General features: G+C 36.8%; 2 long non-coding RNA genes across 7 annotated transcripts; one reads left to right on the forward strand and one right to left on the reverse strand.

Moving 5' to 3' along the window:
• Positions 1-258: 258 nt before the first annotated feature.
• On the reverse strand, positions 259-621 carry LOC110871176. The gene is made up of 2 exons (XR_002553538.2): positions 497-621; positions 259-422 (listed from the first exon to the last, which is right to left on the reverse strand). It is a non-coding gene; the product is annotated as an uncharacterized LOC110871176 (long non-coding RNA).
• A 3649-nt stretch (positions 622-4270) lies between these two features.
• LOC110871175 lies at positions 4271-9047 on the forward strand. 6 transcript variants are annotated; one of them, XR_002553535.1, is made up of 6 exons: positions 4271-4758; positions 4917-5014; positions 5124-5271; positions 5404-5535; positions 5764-5921; positions 6644-6921. It is a non-coding gene; the product is annotated as an uncharacterized LOC110871175 (long non-coding RNA). The 6 variants fall into 6 exon arrangements; XR_002553534.1 differs by having other exon boundaries at positions 5764-5913; XR_004891708.1 differs by having other exon boundaries at positions 5489-5535.
• The last annotated feature ends 223 nt before the right edge of the window (positions 9048-9270 follow it).

The following is a 9270-nucleotide window of genomic DNA, read 5'->3' on the forward strand; positions in this document are numbered from 1 at the left end:
CATAAATGAAGGCGTTGAGGGGTACAGTGAGGAAATAAATGATGGTAGGTCAACCTACACTGTAAAAAAGTGCTCAAAGGTCAACCTACACTGTTTTGACCCGTACTAAAATGGCCCGTTTTGACCGGAGCTTGTTTTGACCCGTTACCTGGCCCGTTACAACTACCCATATACAGTTTTTTATGATAGAACATGTATTCAGAAAAACAATGGTGTATCATTCAAACAATGTAAGCAGCTTTAACAGTGACCCGTATACAGTTTTTTATGTCCTATCATAACAATTAGCAAAACGATAAGCATGGCCAGCTACAACAATTAGAACAATAAGCATGGCCCGCTACAACAATGTAAATGTGAAACTCTTTTGTCAAGCAATCAACTTGTTCAGGAGTCATTCCACTATAGAAGAACATGCCAATCTGTTTAAGCATATAAAAGCATGATTTATATTCATTAAAATAACTATGACTGAAGGGTAAATTTGTAAATTTACCTGATTAGTTATGTGTTCCCATGATAACGGAGAGCCCAACTTCTCGATGTTTTCCCTAAGTGAAGTTCTCATCCTGATTATACGGTCAGCCATACCCTGGAAGGTGAAACTGATTTAATAAACATATATTTATTTATGTCAGCAAGAGGAGCATCGTCTGTCCTAGGTTCGTTACACTAATTCAGAACAGACGAAAAAAAGATTGAATTAGTATTAAGTACTAACCATCTCAAATTAACAGTGAAGCATACTTTAAGGTATAACCAAATGATCGCCTGAAAACATGATGTCCTCCTCGCAAAATTAATGCAGCCACATATTGTGCACATCCAATCCGAAAGAAGCATTGTGCTTCGGTGGCAGGAAACATATTATTAGATTAAACATTCCATTATAAAAACTCAAACATCGAATAATAATAGTATACCTATACTCAAAGAATAGCTTCCTATCATCAAGAAGAAGACCCTCATCTCCAACTTTATCTATCATCGAGCGTGCAGACCCCTGATTTGCAGCAATACATACATAAATTCTGAACACAATGCTTGTGTTCGAATATAGAAAAGAAAAAGAGAAGGAAACGTAACCAATACCGTGGTCGGGAAATCTATAAATGCGAATCCACATCCTTGATAACACGGACATGACGAAGTGGTCCCCATTCAGCCTATAGTTAAAATAATGATATAAGAAACTAATTAATAAAAAAAAAATCAACAGAAGACTATAACAGTTGAAAACAAAAAATGGACCTCTCATCCACCAGTGGCTATGTAGCACGGGGACTTCATTTATGTGGTCGTACCCGTCTCGGGTACTTGTCAGGGACAGAAACACTATGGGTACTTGTCGGGGACGTTTCCTAAACGTTTCCAATGTCGGGAACGTATCTGCTAGAATAATTTAACCGGGGTAACCCTTTACCCAATGTATCTGCTAGAAGTATCCAGCCCGTTTCCATTTATTTTTAGGGTTTTTACCCTTTCAAATTCCACAACCAGCCATTAAATAAATAGACTTATCATATTTGGCTTCTCTAATCTCTAAACTCTCAAGTCTCATCATCTCTAAATCTTTATCGATTGCCGATCTCTCACTAGATGAACCGGAATTTGAAAATGATTTGATTATTGATAATTAATTACCCTTGGAAGATGTAGTATTTTTAGAGTTTGTTTAATGTATTTTTATTTTTTTATATTTTTTATTGTTGTACCCGTCTCTTGGAATTTTGAGTTTTGCCGTTCCTCGTTCCCGTATCGTCCCCGTACCCAGATCCCGTACCCGTTCCAGTGCTACTTAGACCAGTGGTGAAGAGCATGACGGTGTTTCTGTAGCTTGAAAGTTTAGGGTTCCGACCATCATAATTTGTTAACTTGATTAAACAACGATTAAAAAATGTAAAAAAAATATCTCTGATTAAAGTAAGAAACAAGTGTCAGATTTGTGTGATCGAACCTTTGAATCAGATCCATATCCAAATAAAGAAGGGATATTATCTAAACTAATTCCCTTGGTGAAAATCGTTTGAGGAAGATCTATTATGACAAAAGGGTATTTTCGTAAATTGAGAAGGTCCATGATTCCACCAATCACCAGTTCCAAGTAAAATTTTACAAATAAAAGTATGAAGTTTTTAGTTATTAAAAAAATGAATCTGTATTTTTGTTTATTTGATTACTTACATACTGCACCTTGTCTATAAATCCATGGATCACCAGACTTGCTTGCTTGTCTTTTGGAGTTTTCTGTAGAAAATGTGAAAGTGAAACCAAACGAAATTGAGAAAAGAATAAGATTAAATTCTAAAACTACATATTAAAAAAGTGAAATTAGGAAATACCTGAAGATTCACAATAACAACCTTGCCACCACCTACCTGGGAAATATTTCGAGGTAAACTGAACAGGGTAGAATTTATCAATACAGCCATAAAAGATTCATTTAAAAGATTCATTTAAATTCTATGGGCATACTTATGATCTGAATTGATCTGAGACAACAATATTAATATAAATCTTTTTAATGTATACGGTTAATATTCTTTCAAGTTAGTGATTATTCAAGACATCATATTAAACTAACAGCCGCCCTCAACAAGATTTGGATACCTCAAGGCTATACATTCCAAAAGAGAACTTTATTTAATTTTAGGTCATCCCAATTCAATACCAAAGTAATATCAACCCACCAGCTAAACTATCGTCGATATTATACAATTCCCAATGTCATTGTACCAACTAACGTTTTGTTTTGAGAAAAGCTTTGGTTCAGATTATTTTAACAGACCACGCCTAGTAACCTCCAAACATAACTATTAATTGACATGGGGTCATTAGTTCATTGCATTAATTTAGTGCTGTAATAATAATAAAGAAAACAATGGATAATTTGGTTCTTTTTTCTAACCTTGGAACCATCTTCCTCTAGGATAATATCAGGCCACTTCTCTCCAGCTTCACAAAACATTTGTTCAGTTTTTAATATCATCATTCCTATATAATAGTAAAAGTAAGATACAAAAAGTAACGCAAACCAAAATGTTATTGGTCACTTTGACTGGTTTGGCCGAGTGAAAAAACCCACATTAGCAGCACACAAAATATACTACAACTGGTCATGGTCACAATCTTCATTACACAAACCAAACTAAAAACCGATGGAGCATGTAATTAGAGGAGAACTTACCGGAGCTTCGTCGAAGACTAGATCTGGCATCTAAGTAGCACTGGAACGGGTACGGGATCTGGGTACGGGGACGATATGGGAACGAGGAAGGGCAAAACTCAAAATTCCAAGAGATGGGTACAGCAATAAAAAATATAAAAAAATAAAAATACATTAAACAAACTCTAAAAATACTACATCTTCCAAAGGTAATTAATTATCAATAATCAAATCATTTTCAAATTCCGGTTCATCTAGTGAGAGATCGGCAATCGATAAAGATTTAGAGATGATGAGACTTAGTTTAGAGATTAGAGAAGCCAAATATGATAAGTCTATTTATTTAATGGTTGGTTGTGGAATTTGAAAGGGTAAAAACCCTAAAAATAAATGGAAACGGGCTGGATACTTCTAGCAGATACGTTGGGTAAAGGGTTACCCCGGTTAAATTATTCTAGCAGATACGTTCCCGACATTGGAAACGTTTAGGAAACGTCCCCGACAAGTACCCATAGTGTTTCTGTCCTTGACAAGTACCCGAGACGGGTACGACCACATAAATGAAGTCCCCGTGCTACATAGTCTGGCATGATATTCTTGAGTCGCCGAGAGAGAGAGAGAGAAGGTCTGATGAAGTTTTGTGAGATGTGTGAGTTGTGAGAGCGAAGGGAATGGAAAGGTTGATCCGTGTGAACTGAATATCAGCCGTCCAGATCGTGATCCGTGTGAAAAAAGTGAAAAAAATGGACAGTTGATAATAATCCGGGTGAAGGGTAAATTGTTTGTGTTTTCTTGTGCTTTAAATCTTGTACATTGTGCATTAAGTGTGTTTTCAACACATTGGCAAATTACCATTCCTATCCCTTGGATATGCTTATCTATACTTCTATACTACTGTAATAAGCATATCCAAGGGATAGGAATGGTAATTTTCCAATGTGTTGAAAACACACTTAATGCACAATGTACAAGATTTAAAGCACAAGTAAACACAAACAATTTACCCTTCACCCGGATCATTATCAACCGTCCATTTTTTTCACTTTTTCACACGGATCACGATCTGGACGGCTGATATTTAGTTCATACGGATCAACCTTTCCATTCCCTTCGCTCTCACAACTCACACATCTCACAAAACTTCATCAGACCTTCTCTCTCTCACTCGGCAACTCAAGAATATCATGCCAGATCTCTCTCCAGGTGCCGTTTCATGACCAGATCTGTGAGGATTTCACCAGATCGATAAAGGTTTGCAACCCTTGGGGGACGGAAGAGAGTGATGGTGGTGATGATCCGGTTACAGGCTTCTATACGGTGTGACAGTGGTGGTCCTTAACAGCCACCATACATTGTTGACGGTTCCATGGTTAAAATGAGGAGAAAGACAACCTAGCCGTTTATCGTTGATGCTAATTTGTAAATTAGGACTTACATTCAAGTTTTCTGCATGAACATTTGAGACAACTGGCTGGGAGATCTGGAACCAATGGAACTACATCTAGGGTTGGTCGATTTCTCAAGAATGAAAGTGAAGATGGACTGTGAAGGCTATGAAAGGAGGGTCAAAAAGGTTGTGTGTTCTTTAGCAGGTCATCATCACATTTCTTCGGTTCTTACATGATCTTTCTTTTTCTATAATTTATTTTTTGTTTTGAGATTTTTTGTGGTTAATATTGACTGTTGTAAAAAAATAGTTTTTTTTATGTGTTTCTTAGTTGGTTAATAATTTTGTTTTAAATTGGTGTAGATTTTGAATCTTGCACACAACAAATCAGACATTCATGCCTTCATTGACAAAATTTTGTAGACAGCGGGTTAAGGTCACTTGCTATAGCATACTACCAGGTGATCCATTAATGTCCTTTTTAACAAACAAAGCTTGCTTTGCTGATTTTCTTTTATTTGGTTTTAGGATTTGATGTTTATTTTACTTTATTTATATCTTTTTGTTAAGATGGGAAGTTCTGTAGAGACCTAAAGAGACCCTTGGAAGACTGTGGCAGTTTTTGGCTAATGTCGCTATGTCATCCGCCACGTCATGATAGTGCTGACACGATTCAAAGGGGGTTTGAATCTTGGGTAAAAGTTAAAATGATTATATGGTAAGCGATTATCAAAATTTGAAAAAAAAACATGCTATTTGTGTTTCAACTGTTACAGTTCATCGTGGCTATGCCTTAACTGTTATACGATGTGTAGTGGCCGTAATAGAATTTGATATTTCTTTTGTGAAGCCACTGGATGTCGATTTAGCAAAGAGGAGTCTGTTTTGAGAAGTGAAAGATCTGTTTTGCCTTCATGCAAGCTTTTTTCTTGCAGGGATGTTAGGTGATTCATGCTTAAATTAATTGGCTTGGATGTTGTTGGTAAGCAACTCTTTGAATGATTCCAACTTTCAAGTTCAAATAAGTATGCCATTTTACACAAATGACTTGGGCTATTGAATCACATAGGCAGGCTTGCTCACTTATTTAATAATCCGAGAAAATCATATAGTTTTATACTTATATAGATGCAAGAAGAAATAAAAAAAATAAACAATAATCAGTTTCTAATATATTTTTGGTATTGACATACAAGTATCATTTTTCAAGGGAGTTGTAGAGGAATTTGGTATTCCAAAATTTGAGGATGATAACCTGCTTGGCGGTTTGGGAATAGAATGTTTGACGGGTTTTCTCATTTTGGCTTTCTTATAAGGGCGTTGAAGAGCCGTAAAGCACGATCTTGACACTATGGGGCTGGTTAGTGGGTATGGGCTTGATAATTGGGTGGAATGGGTATGCATATTATATATAGTGGCAAAAGATCAAATACAAATAATCTTAACATACTAAACATACAAATTGAAGGAAAACCCAAAAAGACAAGGTGGCATTTTTGTAATTACCACCAACTATCAAAGTTACAACCAAAAATACCTAAAAAAACACAATTTTTTTTTAACATTTTTTATTAAAAAATCGCTACATTTCGTTAGCAAAAAAAAAAATTTTTTTTTGGCTGCTACTAAAAGTAGCGATTTTTTAATAAAAAATGTTAAAAAATAAAATAAAATAATTTGTGTGTTTTTTTTATTTTTTTAGATTTTTTAGGTTTTTTTGGGGGTTTAGTTTTTAGCATTTTAGCTTGGGTGGGGGGGGGGTTAGGTTTTTTTTTAGGTTTTTTGGGGGGTGGGGGTGGGGGGGGGGGTTAGGTTTTTTTAGGTTTTTGGGGGGTGGGGGGGGGGGGGTAGGTTTTTTTTGGGGGTGGGGGGAGTGGTTAGGTTTTTTTAGGTATATTTGTAGAGTAACTTTGATAGTTATTGATAATTACAAAAATGCCACCTTGTCTTTTTGAGTTTTCCTTCAATTTGTATGTTTAGTATGTTAAGATTATTTGTACAAGAACTTTACCCTATATATAGTATAGATATGTGTGTGTGTGTGTATCTTTATGTAACTGTATTTGATTTGGTTGTATGGGGACATGTAGATCATTCCATCTTCTGAAGATGACCAAAAGGCGAAGTTATATCTCAAAACCTTTACACAATTCAAAGAAAGGGAGATGTACGACAAAGCACGGGTCAGAGCGGTTGTAGGCAGAACATATCCAACAATCAGAGTGGATACAACCTGGTTAAGAAACAAGGCTTGAAGGTAGTGGTTTTGTTTTGGACTTTGTATTTTACAGATTGATTTTTGATATTGTGTTTTGAACAATGTACGAACATTTCGGTTAACTTTTTTGATTGATTGATTTTCGGTTAACTTAATTCAAACACATTAGTGATAGCATGTCAAGAATTTATAGTCACTTTCATTTTTATGTGTAACCTTTATTTCTTTTGTTTTATTTTCTGTCTTTTGAATTTCAGGCATCCTAAATCATTAGTTTTATTCATTGTTAACCATTTGGAAGGTTGTCTTTAGGAGCAGTGGCGGAGCTTGACCAAAAGTTTCGAGGGGGCGTAAAGTGATGGGACCCAAAAAAAGTTTTCCTATCGTTATGTTTCGGGTCGGGTTGAGTTGGCTATTCGATTCAAGTCGGGTCAAATAATAATAGTTCCAAATAAAACAAAGTGTATATTTACCAAACTACCCATCATTTATATACAAAGTTTATAAATATTTAGGATATACAATTTAGGAAAAATAATTGGGGGGGCAATCCTATATAATTTTAAAATTTTCGGACGAAAAATCGAAACTTATACACTTCTAACCGAAACATTGGGGTGGGCGGGTGCACCCCCGGACACCCACTATACTTCGCCCCTGTTTAGGAGTGGCTCATTACAATCCAACATGGTTTCTTAGCAATTAGCATGCTTGATTTATGAAAATTGAATTTGATCCTACTCGAGCACTTTTGAAAGCTTTGGATTTTCAGATCTGCTTCTATCTTTATTTTTTTTTACTATATTTGCTGTGTTTTCAAATGCATTGGGTGGGTTCAACTGGTTTACATGTTGGTTATATCTTGTCAACCAATCATCCTTTTTCTAAATTAAAAATTAGTTTGCCTAATCTCAAATTTAGGCATGCACCCCTTATGTTTTTTGGGCATTAGGCAAGAATGAGAGGAGAAATACATGGCACAATATGATTGGGTGGGGGAAAAGTTTGCCTAATCTCTTTGGACATGCACCCCTTACACCTTAAGAATCATGTCTCTTTGAAATTAACAGAGCAGATTGAATTTATCCTTCACTCATGCCACCTACTGTGTCCTCCTCTGCAAACTGAAGTATTAGTAAAAATATGATATTAGGGATATAAATTATACTAAAGAGATGGCCAGATATGTAAAAGCACCTGTCACCAGCCTCTTTTCATTATGCGGCTAGTCACCGCCTTGTCAGTTCTTAAACGTAAAGTGCAGTTGAGACACATTTTGTAGTGGCTGTTTCTAAAACCATTAATAAAGAATTGTTTTTAACTTTCACCGTAAGTTGGTTACAAGTCTTGAAACCTTGTTAACTGTTCAAGTTTCTACCAAAATTTAGCTTAATTAGGCGAAATGCCACTTGTTGCAATTTCTTTTGTTGCCTTGAATTAAAGTTCTCCTAATATGTTTCTAGATTCTGCATCGATAGATATGAATTGGATCTGGAGGTTGAAAGTTGGGTGACAGGTCAAATGGGTTTCGGTTACAACGGGTCATCTTTTAGTACGAGACTGGATTGGATTGTCCCGACCCATGCATTCATTTGTAACTTTATTTTTACTTTTGATAAACCTTTAATGCTTTACTTATGATTTAAAATATTATTATTACAATATTAATCTAAATCTATGACTATAACGATTTAGGAGGTTGAATACATAAGAAATAGATTCCGGATGATTTCCAACTTGTTTGGCATGCTCCCCTTTTAGCTACTTTTTTTATTTAACTCATTTGAGCAGTTTGGGATCAAAACCCAAATTGACCCGTCCATCAGTAAATGGGGTGAATTTTTCGCATCTGCTTATATCGAAAGAGAATTGAAATTCTTATGTTGTAATGTTTTAACTTAAATTGTTTATTTGATATGTCTTATATGATAAGAATGTTTTAACTTTTGTTGTAGATTTTTTTGAAGTGCAAATCTTTGCCTGACAACTACTGCACCAGAACATGCTAGCGAATATAAAAATTTAGATTTTGGGACGTTACCGAAGAAATAGCGGCTGCCGGACCCCGTCGCCGGAGCTCACCGGTCAACCACCTCCACTGTCGTGGTGTCTCCGGAGCCACCACTGCCGTCGAGAACCCCTGTCACCGGCTCCGTCACCGCCGCCGCAGCGGCGGCGCCACCCCCTTCTTCCTCTCCAGCCTCTCTCTCTCTCTCTTTGACTTCCTCTCTCCGATGCCGCTCCGCGCCACCACCATTCACCACCCGCATCAACCACACACTTGTAATCGGTTGACTCAAATGGAAGCTTGGAAACCAACAAACCCCGAGGAAACCTGTAACCAGAGAGACGCCGGAGGTCGCTGGAGGCGCGGCTCCGATCGTCGGAGCTGGCAGAGGAGACGAGGGGTGTGGGGGTGAGCATGTTTGGAGATGAGATTTTGGGTGTGAGACGAAAAGGAGGTCGGAGGGGGTGTGGGTTTGTCGGAGTCAGCGCCGG

Source organism: Helianthus annuus, chromosome 4 (assembly GCF_002127325.2).
Source record: "Helianthus annuus cultivar XRQ/B chromosome 4, HanXRQr2.0-SUNRISE, whole genome shotgun sequence".
Lineage (NCBI taxonomy): Eukaryota > Viridiplantae > Streptophyta > Magnoliopsida > Asterales > Asteraceae > Helianthus > Helianthus annuus.